The 21,358-nt window shown below is 50.7% G+C and overlaps 1 long non-coding RNA gene across 1 annotated transcript; it reads left to right on the top strand.

Annotated features, from left to right (window-relative positions):
• Positions 1–1,687: 1,687 nt before the first annotated feature.
• On the top strand, positions 1,688–19,179 carry LOC128112747 (uncharacterized). The gene is made up of 3 exons (XR_008219142.1): positions 1,688–5,017; positions 15,267–15,410; positions 17,202–19,179. It is a non-coding gene; the product is annotated as an uncharacterized LOC128112747 (long non-coding RNA).
• The last annotated feature ends 2,179 nt before the right edge of the window (positions 19,180–21,358 follow it).

The following is a 21,358-nucleotide window of genomic DNA, read 5'->3' as shown; positions in this document are numbered from 1 at the left end:
AAAGCCTCCATCCTCCCAAATCAAAGATGACAGTGATATTAAGTCATTAGCTCTGAGCCCCGAGGAAACTAAGTTGGAAGGAATAATTGTGTACAGGCCTTAGTCTGGTCCCTTGGCCCCCTCCCCAGCTGAAGGGCTTTCTGAGAAAGCAGGAAGACAGAAGAGGTAATCCAGAATAGGTGTTGGGAGATTCCTATCATAAAGATGTCTCCCCTCACCCCTAGAATTGGCCAGTATGGCTGTGTTGGGATGGGGGTGCTGGGGAGAGAGAGCGGAGGATATTGGAGGTGAACACCTGCAGTAGTCATGGCAACCTCACTTGGATCCCAAGAGGGTGGCTTCTCCCCCAAAGCCCTATGAAGTCTGGAACAGGAGAAAAGTGCACACGCACACACACACAAACCACAGATAGACACACACACACCAAAGATAGACACATACACACACACACACACACACACACACAGACTACAGATACACACACACACACGCACACACCTCACCTAGGCTGAGTTTGGCAGGACCCCTAGCCAAGGGTTGGCCACTTCTCCAAGTGAGAGGGACCAGGTAAGGGCTGCAGAGGATGGAGGAGTGGGGAGGTGGGGGTGGGATTCATGTGCATTGTGCCTGGGTGGTGGCCCAGTGTGTGGAGGACTGTATATATACTCAGCTTATTCACCTAGGTCCTGCAGCCCGACCACACAGCAGAGGGAGTTAGAAGGGAGATGATTATTAACAGAGACAAAAGCAATCACAGTTAACCTTAATTGAGAGCTTATTAAATCCAACTATGTATGTGGTCATGCTAAACATTTTACGGGCAGTGTCCCATTTGACTCCCAGAACAATACAAGGTAGGAATTATGAGCCCCATGCACACATGAGAAAACAGAGCCTAAGAAGTTAGATACCTTGCTCTAGGTCAATGAGCTGGAAAGAGACAGGTAAGACCCTGCGGGGAAAGAGAACAAGGTGGCAGCCCTGAGGTCATCCGTCCTGTCTCTGGGTCACATGGGTCACTCATACTCAGGTGCTTTTGTGTTATTTGGCAGGGTTGGTCGAGAGGCAGGGCCTGGGAACCCCAGCTCCTGGTGCCTGCCTGGGCTGAGCTGGGGCAGCTGAGGGCACCTGTGGGGGTGTGGGGTACACTGAGCAGCGGGCATCGTGATTGGCACGAGCCAGGGGAGCGGCTGGCAGCCTTGTTCCTGGTAAACACGAGGAGAGGTTACTTCACAAGGAAACAGTAATTAACTTTAATTAGCACCTTGCATCTCAGAATATTATTAACATCTCAATTTCTCTAATCAAGGCAGCAGGAGAAGGACGGCATCTGCTCTGCCGACTCTTTCCTGGCCATGCTTCCCAGCTTGGCATGGCTCCTGAGCGGCCCCCACCCCTGGATGGTACCCAGGAGTACATCCTCAGGGACTGGTTGCCAAGGGGAGTCAGCCAGTGAGGAAAGAGGGGGCTTGGGCTGGCAGGCCAGAGAGCAGGTACAAGCTGAGGCTTCCAAGCCGAGGGACAGGAGTTCAGGGCTCTGTATTTGGCCACCTCCTCTTTCCAGATAGACTGTAAACTCCCAGGCAGAGTATGCTTACACTCTGTGAGTCTGAGAACAGACACGGTCACCCTCCCTCCCTCCCTCCCTCCCTCCCTCCCTCCCTCCCTCCCTCCCTCCCTCCCCTTCTCACTTCTTAGAAGCTACCCTCCTCTCTGTTACTCTCTTTTCTGTTCTCTTTTTCTCATTCTCTCTCTCATACCCTCTCCCCACTGGAATTCTTTATTCCAACACCAACACCCCAAGTCTCCCACCCCTGGGGATACAGAATGGGCAGGAGATAAATCTGCCCCAGGGTTTAAAAGCCTTGAATATAAAGGAAAGATAAGGCTTGGGTATACAGAGCTCTCATTTGGGTTCCCTACTGATAGGCATCATAAAGCAAGGGAGATAAGGGCTTTGAGGCTCCAGGAGAAAGGCAGGAATAGGAGAGGCCAGAGTCCTAACTGCTACACCAGGCCAGAGGCCACCAGAGACACCAGGAAGGCGGCAGGACCGTAGGCCAGTGAGGGCACATGGGTGCTGATCCACCCTCTTCAGAAGGCCATCTCAGAAGGAAGTCCCCGAGGGCACAGGAAGTGATTCTCTCTTCATTGTCCCTACCCTCAATGGCTGTTAACCCTGCCATGAGTCCAATATTAATAAGTGACTGCCCTCCGTGGTCTAATTACAGCAGCCAGCTGCTTGCACAATTCGGCATTTATTAGAGAGTCTTCAGGGATGTCGCTCTGGTTCCTCCAGTTGGTTTTTTTTTTAATTGAACACCTACTATGTGTCAAAGGGTTAGTCTGCCCTGGACTAGGCACTGGTCCTGGAATCTCTATAGGGGTTGGAGGAGCCAAAAGAAAGTGGCCTGGGCATTTTAGCCAAAAAAGCCTGGCAGTGCAAGCACAGGACCCCCAGGGAGGAGGCTGTGTCCACGCTGATCTGATCAGCAGTCCTCGTCTGTTGCTGAACTTGTGTCTAGAGCGTCACCCTGCACCTCTGGTTTTCTATAATCTAGAGGACCAAGTCAGAGGATCAAGTCAGAAGGCAGGAAAGGAATTTGGAGGGCAGAGGAGAGGTTAATGGAGACCCAACTCAAGCCCACCCATTCGGAGGCACATACCATCCAATTGCTTCATTTTCCTTGACCCAGGGAACCGACTTAGCCAGCTGCAGGTGCGAAGGGGGAGCCGCTACACAAGCTCAGGTCGTAGGGGCCACGGAGAAGCCAGCAGGGGCACCCGCCTTTCCTCTGCCATCAATCCAGTCACCAGATAGGACTGTCATTGAGGCCTTCATCTCACTGAAACCTGGAAAGGCAGGAATTATCAGACCTAGTTTATGACTGAGGACGGACGGGAGGTAGACAGAGGCGAAGTCACTTTGCTGGGGAGAAAGTGAAAGCGAGATGGGATAGATTCTGCTGCCATTTCCTTCACCGTAGTCTGCCCACTTTATTGTGAGCCTTCCTGCCCTGAGCCTGGCCTTTGGCTCAAGGAGAGCTCCAAGAAAGGCCACTAGCTTGTTAGGAAACAGCCTGTCAGCTCTCTCCAAGATCCTCCCTCCCTTCCCGCCCCCTCCCCAGTTCCAGCACCCCGAGGGCCAGGGGCTGGGCCTCCGTAATTGTAGAGTAGTCTGCACAGGGCGGGGAAGAATCTGACGTTTCCAAAGGCCGTTTTGATGTTGATGATTATGGCGGTGACGAGGCTGTCCTTCTCCTACCGAGAGCCAGGCCCTGACTTTGTTTTTCCCTCTAGCTCAGTGCTCTGAGAACTGTTTCTTAGGAGCATCAGCACTGGCTTCTCTTTGACAAAGGGAGGGGACAGTGTGGTCACAGGGAAACCTGAAGGCATAGCCCACCTTCACCTTCTCGCTGGGCACTGGGATACACTCAGGAGATCATTAGCATAACATTTGCATAAGAAACAATTGAGGAGATTGGAGTCCTGCCTCAGAGGAAACACCTGCAATCATCTGAGAATGAAAGCCTTTCCATCTCCACCGAGATCCCTCGGCCCAACCCCCAGGATTCCAAGAATGTGGCTGGAACCCAGTTTGATTAGTGATGGTGGTGATCAGTACCATGCACAGAGCCCCTGCTAAGCACCAAGCACAGATGTGCACGCTGTTTCTTTTGGTCTTCACAAATGACTCCCCCGAGGTGATAGGTTTTATAATCCCATTTTACAGAGGAGGAAGCTAAGAATCATCTACATTCTCCATCTATGTGCCTTCAGGACAGACGGGCTGTTAGCTTCTAGAAAAGGCCGGGAGACCTGTGCCCTCCACTCTCCCAGTCAAGCTGGGTGCTCTAAGTCTCCTCTGCAGCATGCAGATTCAGCGCCTGTGGGTTCCAGGATTCCCCAGAGGCTCAGATCAGAGCTCAGAGACAGGCTCTGATCTAATACACAGATACACATGCTCACACACTCACACACACAAAGCTCTGCCCCTCCCCCACTCCTGCTTCTCGAGGCAGAGGAGCCCGCTGACTCGGCCCATAACCAGGTTAGCCAAGATCCAATTAACTAGTTAGCACAGGCAGGGCTGGGGGCAGGCAGGGCGTACAGGAGAGCGGACGGATGGGTCGGGTAATAGGCGGAGACAGCCAGAGACATCGGCTCCAAGCTAACCTGATAAGCAGCCCTCAGTATCCAGGTGCCCTGCTTAGCTGGGTGGGAGACCCGACCCCAGCAGCTGAAGGGAGCGGGGGAGGGCTGGCTTCTTACCCTCTTCTGCCCTCCCCCAGTGAATTCCCAGCACCCTCAGCCTATGGCCTTCACTCTCAGCAACCCTCTCTCCCTTCTTTCAGATGTTGTGAAGTTCCAGCTTCGGGAAGATAGATTTTCATCCCAGTGAGGCCAGAGTAGGGACCTGGGCATGTCTTATCCTTCAGGAAAGGAAGCGGGAGGGAGAGGAGGGTTAGGAGCTGCTGGAGATTGTGTGTGTGTGTGGGGGGGGGGGAGGTGAATGTAACAATAGCCACTATTTATGGAGTTCACCAAGCACTAGGCACCGAATAACCATTCATGTGTACTATCTCATTTACGCTCCCAACAGTCCATGGCAGTAGGTATTAACAGAGCCCTCATTTTGCAGATGAGAAAATGGAGACCCAAGGAACTTGCCCAAGGTCACACTTCCAAGCTGCCTCAATCTCAAAATGACTATGCTGCATCGAACCTCTGGACCAGGTCTTCAGCTGGCAATAACACCATTGCTTTGCACACCCCTGCAGGTTGACAAAGGTCGTCTGGCTCTGGCATAGGCAGGTGCTTTACCGTAAGGTCGTTTTATTTTCTGATCTCCATTTTGCAGTTAAATGAAATTGAGACCCCTGAGGAGCAATGGGGTTCGATCAAAGCCTCACCACTGGCATTGGGCAGAACTTGAATCCAGGCCAGTTCTGACTTCTCATCTTGTACTCTTCGGGAGGCAGCACGAAAGGGAAAGACAGCCTGTCCTGCAGTCAAGGTAGGGCACCCATCTATTTGGTTTACTTCTTTCTCTCAGGCTTATTGGCAGCCCAGGGTGTGTGAGGTGTCGCACGTGCCGAGCATGCATATTCGGGGTAGAAGAAGCAAGCCGCCTCTTGCCTCTGGTTGCAGCAGCAGGAGAGGGGGAGCAGTGAAGTCCAGTGTCTATGAGCTCAGGGCAGCCTTCAGGGACTCCAGGGCACTGAGGACCAGCAGATGTCTGTCTCCTCTCTGCTCCTCTCAGAACCAACATCTCTGCTTTGATTCCCTCCTCGTGTCCCAAGGCTGTATCTGAAGTGCAGAGCTGAGGATCTCAGCAAGGTCACAACACCCAGATGGAGACAGAAATACAGACCAGGTTTCTGACGTTAAGGCTCATTTCCTCTCAGCCTGGGCTCCCCATTTCTTGCAGGGTGGGGACTTCCTAACCCCACAAGCTTTGGTTTGGGCTGATGTCCTCTCACCCCGCAAGGGTGAAAGAGCATGTGAGCACATGTGTTGCTTTGTCCGATACCAGCACCAGAAGGGTTAAGACATCCTCAGCAAAAGGGACAGAGAAGTTGTCCATACAGGAAGCTACTCTCCAGTCCCAAAGGCCCCTGGGGAGGGGGATGGGAGTCGCTTTTTTCAGCCTGTTTCCCAGGCTCCTCAGCCTCCCTGGGGATCCAGCTACATGCCAGAGACTGACCCTTGACCTGGCCCCTTCCACACAACCTCCCGGGCCGGATAGACTCTGATTCCAACTCAGGGCCCCCAGGGTACTGGGAGAATGGGACTCCCCCACTTCCTCACCCTCCCTTTTCTCCCACCATCCCATCTATTCCCCTCATCTGGTTTATCCGCACCCTCGTGGTGCCTCACTCCACTCCTGTACCACAGGCACGGTATTCAGACCCTCCTCCACTCTAACTCTGGGTCCCTCGTCCTCTCCTCCCAGCCCCCGCCTTCATAATCTTCTAAAAATAAGAGCCTGTGATTCAAGTAGCAACTCCGGAAATACACAATTCAGCCCAGGCATCCGCCGGGTGGGGGACAAGGAAGGACCCACATACAGAGAAATACCCAGACCGGGCAGCCCCAGGTAAACACAGGAACACAGGCTGTTGAAAGAAGGCAGTAGTAGAGGCTGGAGGGGGCTGGGAAGGAAGAGAACACTGCCCGGGGGGGGGGGGGGGGGGGGGGGGGTGGGGGGGGCAGCGCTGAAGGACTCCTGAGGTCTCTCTAGTGTATGGGGTCTTCCCAGGCTTCTTGTCTGTTGTCATGAGTGTGTCCTACTTTCTTAAGAAATATGCACCCCGTCCCCAAGGGCAGGCCTGACTACCTGGAGTATCAACTAAAACCCAGGGAAATCCCCTTCCTACAGACAGGTCTGAGCCCGTTCCCTCAGGGCTTCCAGTTGCTCTGATTCCCAGGGAGGGGAGGATGGTCACTTGGGGTATGGTTGTTCAGAACCATCTATTCCTGGTCCACTGCTGCCTCTTCCTGGGCCCCGGCCAGGACAAAGGTCAAAGGGAGTCTAGGAGTTGGACTTTCTAAGATCGGCCTTTGTTCCCAGCAGTACCACCAGGTGGTCATGGGAAAGTGCTCCACAGCAGCCTGAAAGGACACTCTTCTATGGCAGTCCAGGCCATATAATCGGGGTGGCAGAAGGGTCATACCACATCAGACTTTACTTGAGTGGGATTCACTTACTGGGCTCTTCAGCCTTCTTGACTGGAATTTATGCAATTTCTTGATCACAGAACATTTGGGGGCCTTGTGAGCTACAGCAATTAATTAAAAGAAAAAACTGTTAATATCTTTCAAGCACTTCCTATGCTCCACACCTGGGTTAAAATGCTACATGCTTACTATATGTGGGTAATCCTGTTGTGAACTCATTTTTAGCATTCCCAACTTACAGATGAAGAAATAGATACATATTGCTTCCAGAGCTAGCCCAAGGGTCCTAGTTGCAAATAGCCAAGCTCAGATTTGAGCTCAGATCTGTCTGACTCCATAGCCCTTTTCTCTTAGCCTCTATGCCTCAGCCTGAGGGTGTGGCATATCCCTAGAATCTGGAAAGCAAAGGTATTCCTAATTTCAAGTGATACCATATGTCCTGGGGCCAGATATGCAGGTAGGGAAGCTGGGGTCTCCTTCTATACTGGCCTGGCTCCCACACTGTACCAAATGGCAGATCCCATGGGCACATGAAAGGGTTGGGGACCCAGGACCTTTTCTTCCTTATCACTATTAGAGCCTCTGAAGAGAGCTGGAACACTGGTTACAGGGATTTAGGAAAGTGCCCGCCAGCCTCTTCCTTGTTTTCAGGGACTACCATCCTGATTGCTGTTTGGTAGGCCTGGCTGACCCTTGTTGGCCACAACCAAGCCACCTCCGGTGGGTGGTGGCTCCTAGGAACACCAGAAGTCCTGTTTGCTTTTTTTGTTTCCTTCATTGGGCGGAGATTGGGCCAGGCAGCTTGAAAAGGCTAGGCAGCCCACAACCAGATGGCAAAGGAGAGAGATTGGGCTAAAGAAATGACCATCTGATGTCTGTGAGCTATTCTCAGCCCTCAGTTCAGTCAGTGCCTGTGCTGTTCTGCCATATATGGCCTCTGCTCGCTGGAGAACAACTGGCCCCTTTGCTGGGGCTCTGCAGGTGCTGTCCACCCGTCCTGTACCATGATGGGTCGGGCAGTTTGGGATTGCAGCCTTTGTTTACACAAAAATTACACATCACACGGGGAATTAGATGGTGTGCTTGAGAGGACTCTTTTTTTTTTTTTTTTTTTTTTTCCGAGACAGGGTTTCTCGTGTAGCTTTGCGCCTTTCCTGGGTCTCGCTCTGTAGACCAGGCTGGCCTCGAACTCACAAAGATCCGCCTGCCTCTGCTTCCCGAGTGCTGGGATTAAAGGCGTGCACCACCATCGCCCGGCGAGAGGACTCTACTCTTAAAGTTGATAAACGTACGTTGACACACGCACATATAGGTGTATCTGTATATGCCACAAGGCATGGGCATGCTAGGCAAGCGCTCTACCACTGAGTTGTATCCCCAGCTCCTATCCACATTCCTTGGTGTTGTTTTTGAAACAGGGTTTCTCATGTAGCTTAGGATGGCCCTCTAATTCCAAATTTCATGAGGTTGAGAGTGACCTTGAACTCCTGATCTTCCTTGCCTCTACTTTCCAAGTGCTTGGAGCCATTAACTCAGAGACATTTTTTGGGTAGTTCTCGAGTTTGAACTCAGAGCCTTATGCAATGCAAGGTTAGCAATGTACTGCTGAGACAGAGCCTGAGGCTCATTTATGTTTTTACTTTGAGACTGGCTAAGTTTGGACTAGCTACATAGCCCCGCAGTGTGGGATCCTCCTGCCTCATTCTTCCAAACAGCTGGGGTTCCAGGTTTATACCACCACACCTGACTCCGATATCCATTCTTCTTTTTCTTCGGTGTGCTCATGCATGAGGGTGCACGTTGTGGGGTGCATTGTACGTTCATGTTGTGGAGGTCAGAACCACTGTCCCCTCTTTGAGGCAGAGTCTACCTTTGGCTTGAAGATAACCAGTTAGGCGAGGTTGACGGGCCAGTGAGCTTCAGGAATGTACCTGTGTCTGCCTCCTCAGAGCTAGGATTGCAACATACACCACCACACTCAACATTTTTACCTGGGTTCTGGGGATCAAACTCAGGCAAGGACTTTCTTAACAGCTATCTCCCCAGCACCCTTCCCATTCACATTCTGACTTAACACTCAAAAGGCAACTTTTAGGGGTGGGTGAAATTCATCTTCATTTTGCAAGTGAGGACACTGATGCCTGCCTGAGTCTTACAGTTAGAAAGTAGATGAGCTGGGATTTGAACTCCCAGATTACAGACAGAGCACTTTCCTGTGGTCACTCCTCTCCAGACCCATTGGCCTTTGTGCATGTCCCACAAGCACGCATACCCCTGAGGTAAAGTTGGTGTTACTTTTTGGATGTCTAAAACTGCTTCAGGTAGTTCTTTCTTATGGGTAAGCCATATCCACCAACCTAGGTAAGACTTTATGATAAGCCTCTAATTGGCTGCTGGCCAGCACCTACCCTCCTGGTCCAAACTCTCCTGCTCAGTAGCTTATGGATACTGTTACACCTATGAAGCCCTGTGAAGTCCATCTCATTAGGGCAATTCTTCATAGTCCCCCACTACCAAAAAAAATTTCTCGGTCCTTCTCATGCTTGTCATTTGAGATCCTAATTTATATGCTCCCTTTGTCCTTTGCGGTTTTAGATCCTACCTGATCCTCTCTCCCACTGTGACCTTGGGGGTTCCAGGACAAATTTCATTCCGATTCCCCCTCCCCATTCCTACTCAGACAACCTTGATTACATAAATTTAACTCTAGCCCCTGCTTTGCCCATTTCGTTATCTGGCGACACTTCTGTGACTGCCTCTTGTGTCTCCATCAATGCCTGTCTCTCTGAGCCAATGTCGCAGAATTGCTCAATGCATGTAACTTACAAGGAACCTGAGGTTGACTGACAGCAAACAGAACCTTGGAGACCCAGACAACAGCGAGGGTTTACGTGGGCTCAGAGGAAGAACTCAGAAACATAGCAAGGTGAGAGAGAGGGAGGGATGGGAATGATCGAAAGAATGAGTTGGAGGGAGAAAGGGGAAATGGGGGTAGTGATAATCATTCATCCAGGTCACAACTTAGCTATCAGCATGGGAAGAGCCTTCAGAGATCAGCCAGTCCAGGAGTGACAAAGAAGCAGCCACAAGCTTTTGTGGAATGAGTAACAGCTACCTGGATGCATCCTGAGAAGAACATTCTAGTGTTGATTGGTAATGTCTGCTATGGGCACTGGATTGGAAATGGTGGTGCGTGCACTAGAATTTCATAGACTTGCTCCAGTTGCAACCTTTTCAATGTCGAACAACAGAAGAGCCTATGGTAAGGCATCTATCTAAGGTTTCTGCTCTCCTTTTCAAGAGGGGCTTGTGTAGCTGAGGCTGCCCTTGAACTCCTGATTCTCCACTTCCCAGGTGATAGAATTACAGACTTTTGGAACCATACCCAACTAGAATTTTCAAACTTAACACAGACAAGGCACTTGAGAAATGCGGTGGATCCTGGCACTGAGTGTGTGTGTGTGTGATAACGGTAAGAGAGTGGACAATCCCCAGCTGTGAGGAAGGATGTGGTGAGTCACAGACTGGACACGGGGCCAATGTTTCCACTGAGCGAGGGCTAACTCCATGGACCTGCCCAGCACCTGCCTCTGCCTCTTTCTTCGTCTTTCCACAGAAGAATAGGGGGTTCCTTGGAGCAAAAGCCTTGGCTTTCTTTAGACTGAGTAGAAAATACAGTTGGGAGGCGAGGAGACAAGGGACAGTAGTGTTGGACACCCATATGTAGAAGCCCTGGTAGCGTGGCAGTGAGAAGACCCTGAAAGAAGGCGGCCATCAGGAGGAGCAGAAAGCTGGGCGGAGACGAGCAGAGGCCACTCAACGAGCATGTACCATGCTGGCTGGAGGATGCCAGTGCGGCTGGGAGGCAGGTCCAGGCTCCCAGGACTGGCCCATTGTCAAAACTTGCTCATGAGCCTCTGCCTACATCCTTTCCTGTGCTGTCCATCTCTTACTCTCTCTTCTCTCTGTCCCTGTCCCCATCCATACCCGAGTGTCTACTGGGCATATGGTGAGAATAGTTCTGACAGAGTTAAGCCCAGGAGCTGCTTTAATCTAGATTGTGGGGCCAAGGCTAGACAAAGAAACTAGGCTGCGAAGACCCCCCCCCCACACACACACACCGCCAGCCTCTCAACACCTCACCAGTTTTCCATAAGAGAGGAGAAGCTGCCCCAGAGTCAGGAACAAGGTTGGACAGTCACTGTCATTCACCATCAGACTTCTTATCTGCCCATCTTCTGCTGGCGAGCACTTCCAGATCCTGCCTACAGAATACCTCTCCCTGTGTCTGGTTAGAAAGGGCTCTCCAATCGTATCCCTGAATAGCTACAGGACTGGATCTGGCCAGCCTGTGCCATCCATCCATGAATCACAAGTCACTCGATAGAAACCCGGTACCATCAGCCGGGGGGGCCTTTTGCTGACCTCTTGGGGAAAGGGTGCTTTTCTTTCTGCAGGGTTTGCTCTTCTGGGAAATTTAAGAATGGGGCTGCGTTAGAGCCTTTGGGGGTGTGGTTACTTAGAGAGAGTAAAGCTAGCACACATGAGAGCAGGCTTGAGTCAGAGAGACAGATGTCCGGTGACATTACCCAAATGCCCCGATCCAGATACGCCTGAAATCTATATCTCTGAGTTTTTCAGTTACGTGAGAAAAAAGCTTAAGCTGCCCTGATTTGGATCCCCTCTCCCCTCGCCCAGGGTCACATGTAGCCCAAGCTGGTCTTCGTCTCTATGTAGCTGAGGATGATCTGAACTCCTGATCCTGCTGCCTCCACCTCCCAAGCAGGGGTTGTAGGCATGTACCATCATCACACACGGCATGATTTTATGTGGTGTTGGGAATCAAGCGCAGGTCCTTGTGTGTGGCAGGCCAGCACTGTGCCAACAAAGCCTCGCCCTTAGCTTCTTGAGTTGGATTCCTTTCTTCCTATCGTTTACATGCAAGAGGTTGTGAATCAGCCTAGAGACAGGTAGAGAGAACCCAACGAGAGAAGCGACCGTAAGAAGAGGAGCTAGTCTGAAGTGGGGGGCCTGTTTCTGGTAGGGGGGCCTCTTTGGATTACTGGGCTGACATTTAGCAGGGAAGCAGGTAGATGAGAGTTTTACTGCAAAGGACACAGAACCAAAGCGGAGTTTCAAGGCGAGTGAAAACTCTTCCTTTGGCTGTCTATCCATGTGTGATAGTGGTCCCTTCGAGTCCCAGACCTGTACGGGTGGTAGGATAATATAGGATGAGAGGAAGACAAGGTCAGCTGGAGGGTATCTGGTCAATCAGCACTCAGTCACAACGGATATCCTGTGAACCAGTCTTTAAAGATGAAGGCAAAACATTCAACAAATCCCTGCGTGTCTCACGCTCAGAATGCCCTGTTCCTTATCAGATGCATCCGGACTTCGTCTGATGTACAGTATACAGAACTCAGTGATAAACAATGCAGAGCTAGGAAGAACCAAATGGCCCAGGTTGCCTTTATCTACCAGGCATCATGAGATGGCCCAGAGAGGTGACCTCAGCATTCCTCTTCAGTGTGTAAGGGCAGGACATGCACCACCTCCACTGATTACGAACCTGATGAAGTGACCCCTGGGCCCCCAAACAGGGGTAGAGTCTGAGGCTGCTTCTGGAGGTGCCAGGCCAGGATGGGGATGATGGGAGGAAGCGGTGCCCAGCACTGATAAGCCCCTCCCTTCCTTTGTCCCAGGGCTTTGCAATGTCTGCTTTGCCTATGCACTGGGACTCCTCAAGGGAGAGACAGAGAACGGACAGACAGGGTGGAGGGGCTGCTTCCTGGTGCCTGAGAGCCTCTTCACCCTTCCCCACCTCTCCTCACTTCCTCTCACTGGGGAACCATCAACACCATGTAAAGTAACCTCAGCCATATAAATAAAATACATATTTGAAATATATGTGCACGTATAAAATGTTTGTTAATGTACCCAATAGCTAAGGTACTGTTATTTCTTTCTTCAATTTACAGTCTGGCCTATCTTTTCTCATAGTCACATAATATTGTACTTATCCCCTCCCTTGCTGATGGACATTCAGGTTGCTCCTGGGTTTTTGATACTGCAAACAAGAACATCTAGACAGACATTGTGTGCATGTGTGGATGTTTCTTGAGGATTCATTCCTAGAAATGAGATTGCTGGCGCAAAACGGCTATGAATTTTTCATTTTGAAAGATTGTGCCAAGCTAGAGTGGAGACCTTTTTCCTGTGAAGGAGCCCTCCCTCTCCGGGGCTTAACCAGAAGACACCCAGGCCAGAAAGAGCACACAGGCTCTCCTTAGACACGGGCAGGTTCAAATCCTGGTTCTGCCACTTCCCTGTGTGACTTTGACTAAATCATTTCATCAGTCTCTCTCTCTTCCTCGTGCGTGTGTGATGTGTGTGGGGAGGGACATTTCACGGCACGTGTGTGGCATTCAGAGGACAACCTTGGGTTGATCCTCAACATCCACCTTTGTTTGAAGAGGGGTTTCTTTGTTGTTCACCATCGTCTATACCAGGCTAGCTGACCTGGTGCACAACAGGCTCTTGACCAACATACGTTCTCTTTCCCTGTCTGGACCATCTACATCCACCACAGCAGACCAGCTCTGGGGAGAGGCTGCAGAAGATGCTAATTAGTGAGTGTCTTGCAGAAGTCAGGATCGCAAGAGGATTGTTTCCCCTCAGCCCAGCCACTGCTTCTGCATCTCTGCAGAAGAGGAGGGAGTCAAGAGCAAAAGGCTGGCTAGATTTGATGACAGGGAATGACCAGATGCTCTCTACATAGAGCACACCGCAGCAGAAACACAATAAAGGCCCATGGTTAGCAACACAGGACTTCAGTGGTACAGAATACCACACATGTGAGGCCCCAGCCCGGTTCAGAAGGAGGGGCTCTGAGAAGGGGTCTGGAAGGGATCTGCAGCAGCAGCAGCAGATCATTGTGCTCTGTAATCTCCAGAGCTTCCTGTGGTAATCAGATCTATAGTTTCCTGCCCCTGGCAATGTAATGGGCCGTGGGATGTCCAAAGCAGGCTGCACTCCTGGGAAGAGGTACAGAAACTGCTGGCATGGGAATCAGAGTGGATCCGAAATGGTGGAGCAGATCAGCATTGCGACAGCAGGGACTGGCAAGGCCTCCAGAAGACGGAATCACGATGGGTGGGATCTGCGCAGTTGGCACTGGTCCTGGGGAGCACACTTTAGAGCCTGAGTCTGGACAGGTGATTTCCGGCCCAGATCCACCCAGTACATGCTCTGTAGTCTGGAGGGGGTGCGACAAGAAACCCTTTGAAAAATCATTTTCTTCGTTGGTAAAATGAAGATAGTACCCTCCATTGCGTCCACCTCCAGAGGCTGGGTGTGGCGGCTCATGCCTGTCATCAGCACTCAGGAGGTGACCGCAGGAGGATTTAGAATTAAGGCCAGTTACAAAGTGAGAGTCTATCTCAATTAAAAACAACAACAACAACAACAAAACAAAACAAACAAACAAACAAAAACCCCCAAAAAACAAAGAAATGGAGATGAGTGGAGTGTGGTGGCTTACCTCCGTAAGTCCCACCACCAGAAAGGCTGAGGTACAAGGACTCCTGAGAATTAAAAGCCAGCCTGAGCTACATAGTAAACTCTAGGTTAGCAAGGAATACAAAGTAAAACTTGGTCAAAAAACAAAAACAAAACAAAAACCCAAAAAACAAAAACAAAAAAACACCTAAAAGAACTGCAGAAACCAGGAAAGTACAAAGGGACCTTGCTGGGGTGGGAGCAATGGAGAAGGATACAGGTGGTCTGACTGGAGAAAGGAGGGAAACAGGGGAGCTCTAGTTAGGGAGGTGACTGTGGAAGGAGGGGAAAGAGGGTAAAATAACAGTAAGGATGTCTGGAAACGTCACAAGGAAGTCTACTATTAACTATCTACCCCACAACACCTATAATATTTGTAAGTTAATGTGTAAACACACACACACACACACACACACACACACACACACACACAGTTTAAATTAAAATTTTCCATCTAGACTTTATCCTAGAGTCGAATACTCCGACCAATCATGAAAAGCCCCTTTTTGACCTTTTTTGAGTGGTTGGTCAGGGTTGTCTAAGAGAGTCTCAAAACATCACAGGCTATTGTTATCACCCTTGGTTGCCCCCAGTGATGGAAGGTAAGTGTCCCTATTGCTGAAGATGCCACGCTCTTCAGACACAGGGCTCAGAGACCCCCGAAGATGGAAATGACCTGAATGCCTCCTCCCTGAGGACTAGCCTCCATGGTACAGGAAGCTATCATCCAAGCTTCCAAAGGAGAGAAGCCACCAGATAGGACACCGATGAACCACAGCAATGAGCAGCCCGACACAGTAACACTAAGGATGCAGTAATGCACACATGCCTTAGCAGTAACCAACAGCTCTCTCTAATTGGACTTAAGACCTGCTCAACAAGAGAGAAACCGTGCCTGGTACCAGAAACCTAGCCAGCTACTCAGGGCTAGGGAAGTCGTGGATCTTGGAGGAGAATCTAAAATTACCATTTTACTTAACCAGCCTAATCCCTAACTGTATTCTGAATGTCTGTCCTTATACCCACAGATAAGTACAGTCCTCACCAGTGACCTCATTGAATGCTACCTCAGATGTGCTAGAATGCCTAAGACAAGGGGAAATGAAGAGAAAAACGTATCTGCTACATGCTGGCCTGACCTCATGCTAAACGGTGCTCAGCCTGACCCTCGGGTAGGCATAGTATTTTATAGGACCCACAACTCACCTGCCAGTGTTCTGCTTCTGCAATTGCAAGGCTTTCTGCTCCCCTCCCTGATCCAACAGTGATCTCACAGTAACACAGAAACGTCTCATTTTTGTTTGTCAACAGCCACCATACCCGCATCGGCCAGCTGACACTGCCCAACGTGTGTTTTGTCTTTATAACCCCCCTGCTTTACTGACTTAGGGTCACCTCTTCAGATTTGTGTGTGCATCCCTGGCTGGGTCTGTGTGGCTCCTCATCCTGGTCTCCTCTTGGGTGAGAACAGCCTGGTTACAACATCATCAAGGAGATTTCTCTTTGCAACAGGGAGAGATCATTTCGGAAAACCGGAACCAATCAAAATGCAGAGTTGGGGATCTCAGTCCCAAGGATACATCTACAAAACCACCCTTTCACCTAAGGTTTAGGGGTCATTGTACAAAAGGGGGCAGAAGGACTGTAGGAGCCAGAGGAACAGGGAGTTTGCTGTGAGAGTGTGTCTCCTAGGAATGTCAGAAGCTACATCAGAAAGTCTCAGCAACAACTGCCGAAACAGGAACTGAATAAAGACAACAACAATGAATAAAGACAACAATAACGGGCATGCAAACAGGGGTAGGAAAGCCCAGGAGACCTCAACCCCACACAAAGAACTCCAGGCAACAGAGGAATGGAGCTGGGGGGGTGGGGTGTTGGGGGGAAAGGTATAGACTTCCCCCAGGGAAAAGCATACCAACTGGTTATCCAATACGGAATGATCAACCCTGAAAGCATCCACACAAGAACAGCATACAGACTGAGCAGGTTGTATTTCTGTATTTAGGAATATGTAGTGCGCGCATGTGTGTGTGTGTGTGTGTGTGTGTGTGTGTGTGTGTGTGTGTGTGTGTGTGTAACAACAATTAAGAAAAAAAGGAGGCCATGGCTGGGCAGTGGTGGTGCATGCCTTTAATTACAGTATTCAAAAGGCAGAGGCGGGTGGATCTCTGAGTTTGAGGCCAGCCTGGTTTTCAGAGGGAGTTTCAGGACAGCCAGTCTGTCACAGGAAAAAAAAAAAAGATCAAGGAAGTGTATTTGGAGAGAGGGAAGGGAAGGGGGAGGATGGTGTAATTATACTATAATCTCAAAAAATAAAATAAACAATTTTTTTTTAAACCTAAGGGAGTCAGGGTTAGGTGCATTCCTAAAATCACAATACTTGGGAGACAGGGACATAAGGATCAGAAGTTTAAGGCTATAGTCAGCTACACATAGAATTTGAGGCCAGCCTGGCCTATATAGACTACATCTTTTAAAAAAACAATTAAAAAGAAATTGGTCATGCCTTTTTCAGTGTCTCTCTGTTAGCGCTTTTGGCTGGTGCTGGAACTGGAACTCAGGGCCTTGTCTGTGTGTTCTGAGCCAGAGCTCTACCACTGAGTCACACTCCAAACTAGTGCGGACGGACGTTCCTAACAAGCTCACACTACACCAAGAGTGAGTTCAAGTCTGACATGGTGATGCCTTCCTGTAATTCCAATGCTCCGGAGGGTTTGATAGGAGGATCAGGAGATCAAGACTATCCTCTAGCTACACATTACAGCTGAGGCCAGTCAGAGTTACATGGGACCCTCTTGTCCCCCCCCAAAAAAACCAAAAAACAAACAAAAAAAACCCAAAAAAACGAACAAACTAACAAAAAAACCAAAAAAAAAAAAAGAATTTGAATATTCAAGTGGATGGACTTTGAGGAGATGACAAAGCAGAACTGGTCGTTTTTTGTTTTTTCTTTCCTCCAGAATTATCTGCGTCTCCTCAAGGCTCCAGTACTCTTCACAGTATTTTGTGGCTCCGGATTCCTGGACTCTGGAGTAGCGGAGATTTTCTGGTTCTCACTTCCATTAGCTTCTCACAGTGATGCTCTGGCTTCGGGCCCAGTCCCCACTCACAGGTTCTGGAACTGAACTTGCAAGCCCCAGCACCCTCCCACCCAGCTCAAGACAGGGCCAGGGCTTGCTGGAGACTTGCACGGAAGCCAGAGGCTTTGTTCATCTCCCTGACTGCAGTGGCTGGCAGGCCGGACCCACGTGTCTCAACCCCAGAGGTCGCTACCTCTCTGGGGTCAGAAGCATGTCAACTCTGTCCTTGAGCATGATTCTGGGGTGAGCAGGAAAGAGACGAGGCCGGGTGGGGAGTGGAAAACTGCCCAGGATGCACTTTCCCTGGTAGGGTTCTTGATCCTGTAACCGAAATGCACCCTGGAGCTCCTTAGCTTCTGCCTCTCTATTCCACCGTTTCTGGTCACCTCCTCCCTCCCCGGCCTTCAGGGCTATGACCCTCCACCTTGCCACACTCTGAAAGATGAGCAATGGTCAAAGCATGAGCCATCGGAGGTGAGTCAGTCTCTAGGGCAGTGGTTCTCAACCTTCCTAACGCTGCCACTCTTTAATACAGTTCTTCATGTTGAGGTGACCCCCCCAACCATAAAATTATTATTATTATTATTATTATTATTGGTCTTTCAAGACAGGGTTTCTCTGTAAAACAGTCCTGGCTGTCCTGGAACTCACTCTGTAGACCAGGCTGGCCTCGAACTCACAGAGATCTTTCCTGCCTCTGCCTCCTGAGTGCTGGGGTTAAAGGTGTGCACCACCACTGCCCAGTTACTTCATAACTGTAATTTTGCTACTGTTATGGATTGTAATGGAAATATCTGTGTTTTGACGGTCTTAGGCGACCCCTATGAAAGAGTTGTTTGCCCCCCCCCAGGGGGGTCGAGGACTCACAGGTTGAGAAACACTGCTCTAGAGTGCCCTTAGAGACAACCGAAGTTCAATCTGCCTTGGAAAAGGAATGAGGCTAGGCTAGTGTTCACAAAACAGCCTAGGGGCAGTGCTCGCCAGTGACCTCTAGTGGGGGAGCATCCCAAGAGAACTACCTGGGGTCTTAGGAATTACTGAGCTGCTTCACTTTTAGGAGAGCCTGATGTCGAAGGTGTGAGCTCCAGAGTTCGGTTTAGGAGCCTGAGGAAACGGTGGGTCTGAGAGGTTCTCACTCACGCTGCTAGGGAGACGCTGACCTGCAATGGAAACTCAGGACTGCCTGCCTGACTGCTCAGTGGGAATTTTGTGGGTCCTTCCCAAGGTTCGGTACCATCCTCCACACACAGGCGTGCCATCCCCTGGGTCCAGGCCTTCACTCCGTGCTCTAGTCCCTCTCACCCACCCGTGCTCCCTCTCTCCCAGCTCCTCCAGTCTCCTCGCACTCCCCACTTCCTTCCCTTTCACTCTTGGAAAGCAGCCATGGGCTTTTTTCTTCCATCTGAGGGAAAGAAAATGGTCTCATCCACTACACCTCAGGTCCCTCCATCCTCTCATCCATCCAAACCTAAGCATCTCTTTCTTTCTCTCTCTCCTCTCCCTCCTCATTTCTTGCTTCCCCCACACTGCTGTTTATCCATCACTAGAAGCCACCCCCTTCCTTCTTGCCTGTAGGTTCTGTGGCTATAATCAAATCATAACTTTTATTAAATTTAAGATTACTTTTTAATGGAATCAATTTCTTGTGTGGTGCTTCTCTGCCTGCCCGCGGGCTCCGCCGGCTCTGTGCTCAGCATCCCCACCCTCACAATTGTCTCTGCCGCTGGCGTTTCTAGCTAAGCTGCCTCCCAAGGAGGGGTAGGTCTGCCATCTCTACATACATCACACAGAAACACACACACACACTCGCGCACACACACACACACACACATCAAGCTACGCCTTCCTCAAAACCCCAGACACACAACCTCCAAGCCCCAGGCACCCACGCTGGGTGATGGGGGTGGGGAGCCAGCATGGGGGTGGGCAGGGGCAGGAGGAGCGAGCTGCAGAGAGAAAGACTGTGGGTGCAACACAAACACGGAGTGGAACAGACATTTCTCAGCCTGCTCATTTCCTACAGTTCTGTTTTCTAGCCTCAGAAGCAAGCTGGTTTCTGCCAGTTCGCCCCTTTCCCTCACTCCACTGTGCAGCCGGTGAGCAAGGGGGAAGTTGCAGTGGGGGGGAGGGGGGGGGGTCCACAGATTCAGCCAGCCCGGAGACTCCGGGCTTCCTTTGATTTATAAAAGCACATACATGATGATGTAAGATGCATTATATGGGAGGTGGCTGTGATCTCCCCAAACACAAGCTCATCAGACAGGTTTGCAGCTGGGTGCCCCTTAAGTCTACATACAAGCCATGTATGTAGGGAGGGAGCCTAAGGGTTCTAAAAGGGGGAGAAGGACACAGAAGAGAGGGGTATAGGGCCACTTTGATAGACTGGCACGGGAGAGGGGATGGCTTGCAGGAGACGGAAAGTCATAGTGGCCTGTAGGTTGGGGGTGGGGGTGTCTGTTGACTCAGCAAAGACATGGGCACCTCCAGGAGCTGCCTGGAGAGCTCTGGACTGAATAGCTCTAGCTTTTTCCGGAGGTTGCTTAGGAAGAGCCAGGTGGACAAGAACACATAGGTGGACAGGTGCATTTGAGGCTGGGGGATTGCCATCTTAGCTCTCTGAACTGTCTCAGCCCATTTGCTTTACTGTTAGGAGTGGAAGCTCAGGTTCATCCAGGTGGGTGGTGCTTAGCTTAGCAGGTAGGAGCCCAGCCTTTGGCATTGGGGTGCTTTTTGAGTACCCACTTGGATGGTTTCTTTTTTAAAATCAGAACGACCTTGAACACGTGACCTGGATTCTCTGAGCCTGGTTCTTCTCCGCCCAGCCAACCACACGGTTTCTGAGCACCAGCCAGATGCATCTATGGCGTCCATATCAGTTCTGCTTGCTGCGGGAGACCCCTCCAGGCAGGCCTGGGTTCCTGGATGAACTTCAGCCTGGCACCAGACAGCATGTGAATGGGTGGCTCTGGAACCGGCCCCCCCGGCATGCCTAGTAGCTCTAATCTGCTTCAGTGAATTGGTGGCTGATGTCTGTGAGTAGCCCAGGAGAGGGACCCATGAAGGCCCCTGACATTGAGCCCTCACCCCGGGCTTTTAAGGGACAAGGAGCTGGCACTAGTCGACTTCTGGGGCGCGTCAAGGAAGAACACCTAGCCCTCCTCTGCAGCCTCAGCTAACACCTGTTGTTTTTGAGACGTTAGAGGGCTCTGACATCCTTAGACAAGGTCCAGACAAGGAAAGTCTATAAAGATTTAATCAAGCACTGTGTATGGGTGACCCTGGCTGCCCGTTCCTGTCCTCCAACTCTGGGGAGAAGGAAGAACGTTATGAAGAATGCAAAAAAAGGGGCAGAAATGGTGGAAGCCGATTTTGTCAGTGAAGCCCCACATTTAGCCAAGCTTGGGAGCAGACGGCAAACACGGCCCCAAGTCATCGCCTCACCAGGTTCTGCAGCTGGGCCCAAGGTGAGAGGTCACTTCGAGCTTGGCAGTTGTTTTAGAGAGTGGGGGCACAGGAGCCTCCCCCCTTAAACAGACCTTTCCACAGCTGCAGGAAGGAGGCTGGTCCAACCTGCTCAGCATCTCCCGCTGCTTGACCCCTGGCACAGGCATGCTGTTCAGTCTGTACCTGAGCCTACACACCTGTATGGGCCTGTCTGGAGGCAGGACCTTCCCACGGGCCATGAAGTCACTCCGACGGAGTCACTGCCCAAGGAGACTGATGAGCTTCAAACATTTCAAACATCGTCCTCTCCGCATGGGGGTTGGGCAGGAGTCACTCAAACGAAGTGGCAGGACCTGATCCAGCAGGTCTCCTGAACTTCCTCAAGTTGGTTGCTGGGTTCTATGACCCACTTGACCCGGAAGTAGTTGTAACCCTGATCTGCACCTAGGGTGCACACCCTTGTGGAGGGTTTATCACCAACTCTCCTCTCCTCTTCTTTTCTCCCTCTCTTTCTTTCCTTCTTAGATTCTATTTATTTTTTGGAGGGGAGGTGTGCACATGCCGTGGTGGTATGCATGTGTAGGTCAGAGGAT

The sequence above is a fragment of the Peromyscus californicus genome, unplaced genomic scaffold (genome assembly GCF_007827085.1).
Source record: "Peromyscus californicus insignis strain IS unplaced genomic scaffold, ASM782708v3 Scaffold_17__1_contigs__length_78620276, whole genome shotgun sequence".
NCBI lineage: Eukaryota > Metazoa > Chordata > Mammalia > Rodentia > Cricetidae > Peromyscus > Peromyscus californicus.
The sequence above is the reverse complement of the archived record's forward strand: the minus strand, read 5'-3'. Positions and strand labels throughout refer to the sequence as shown.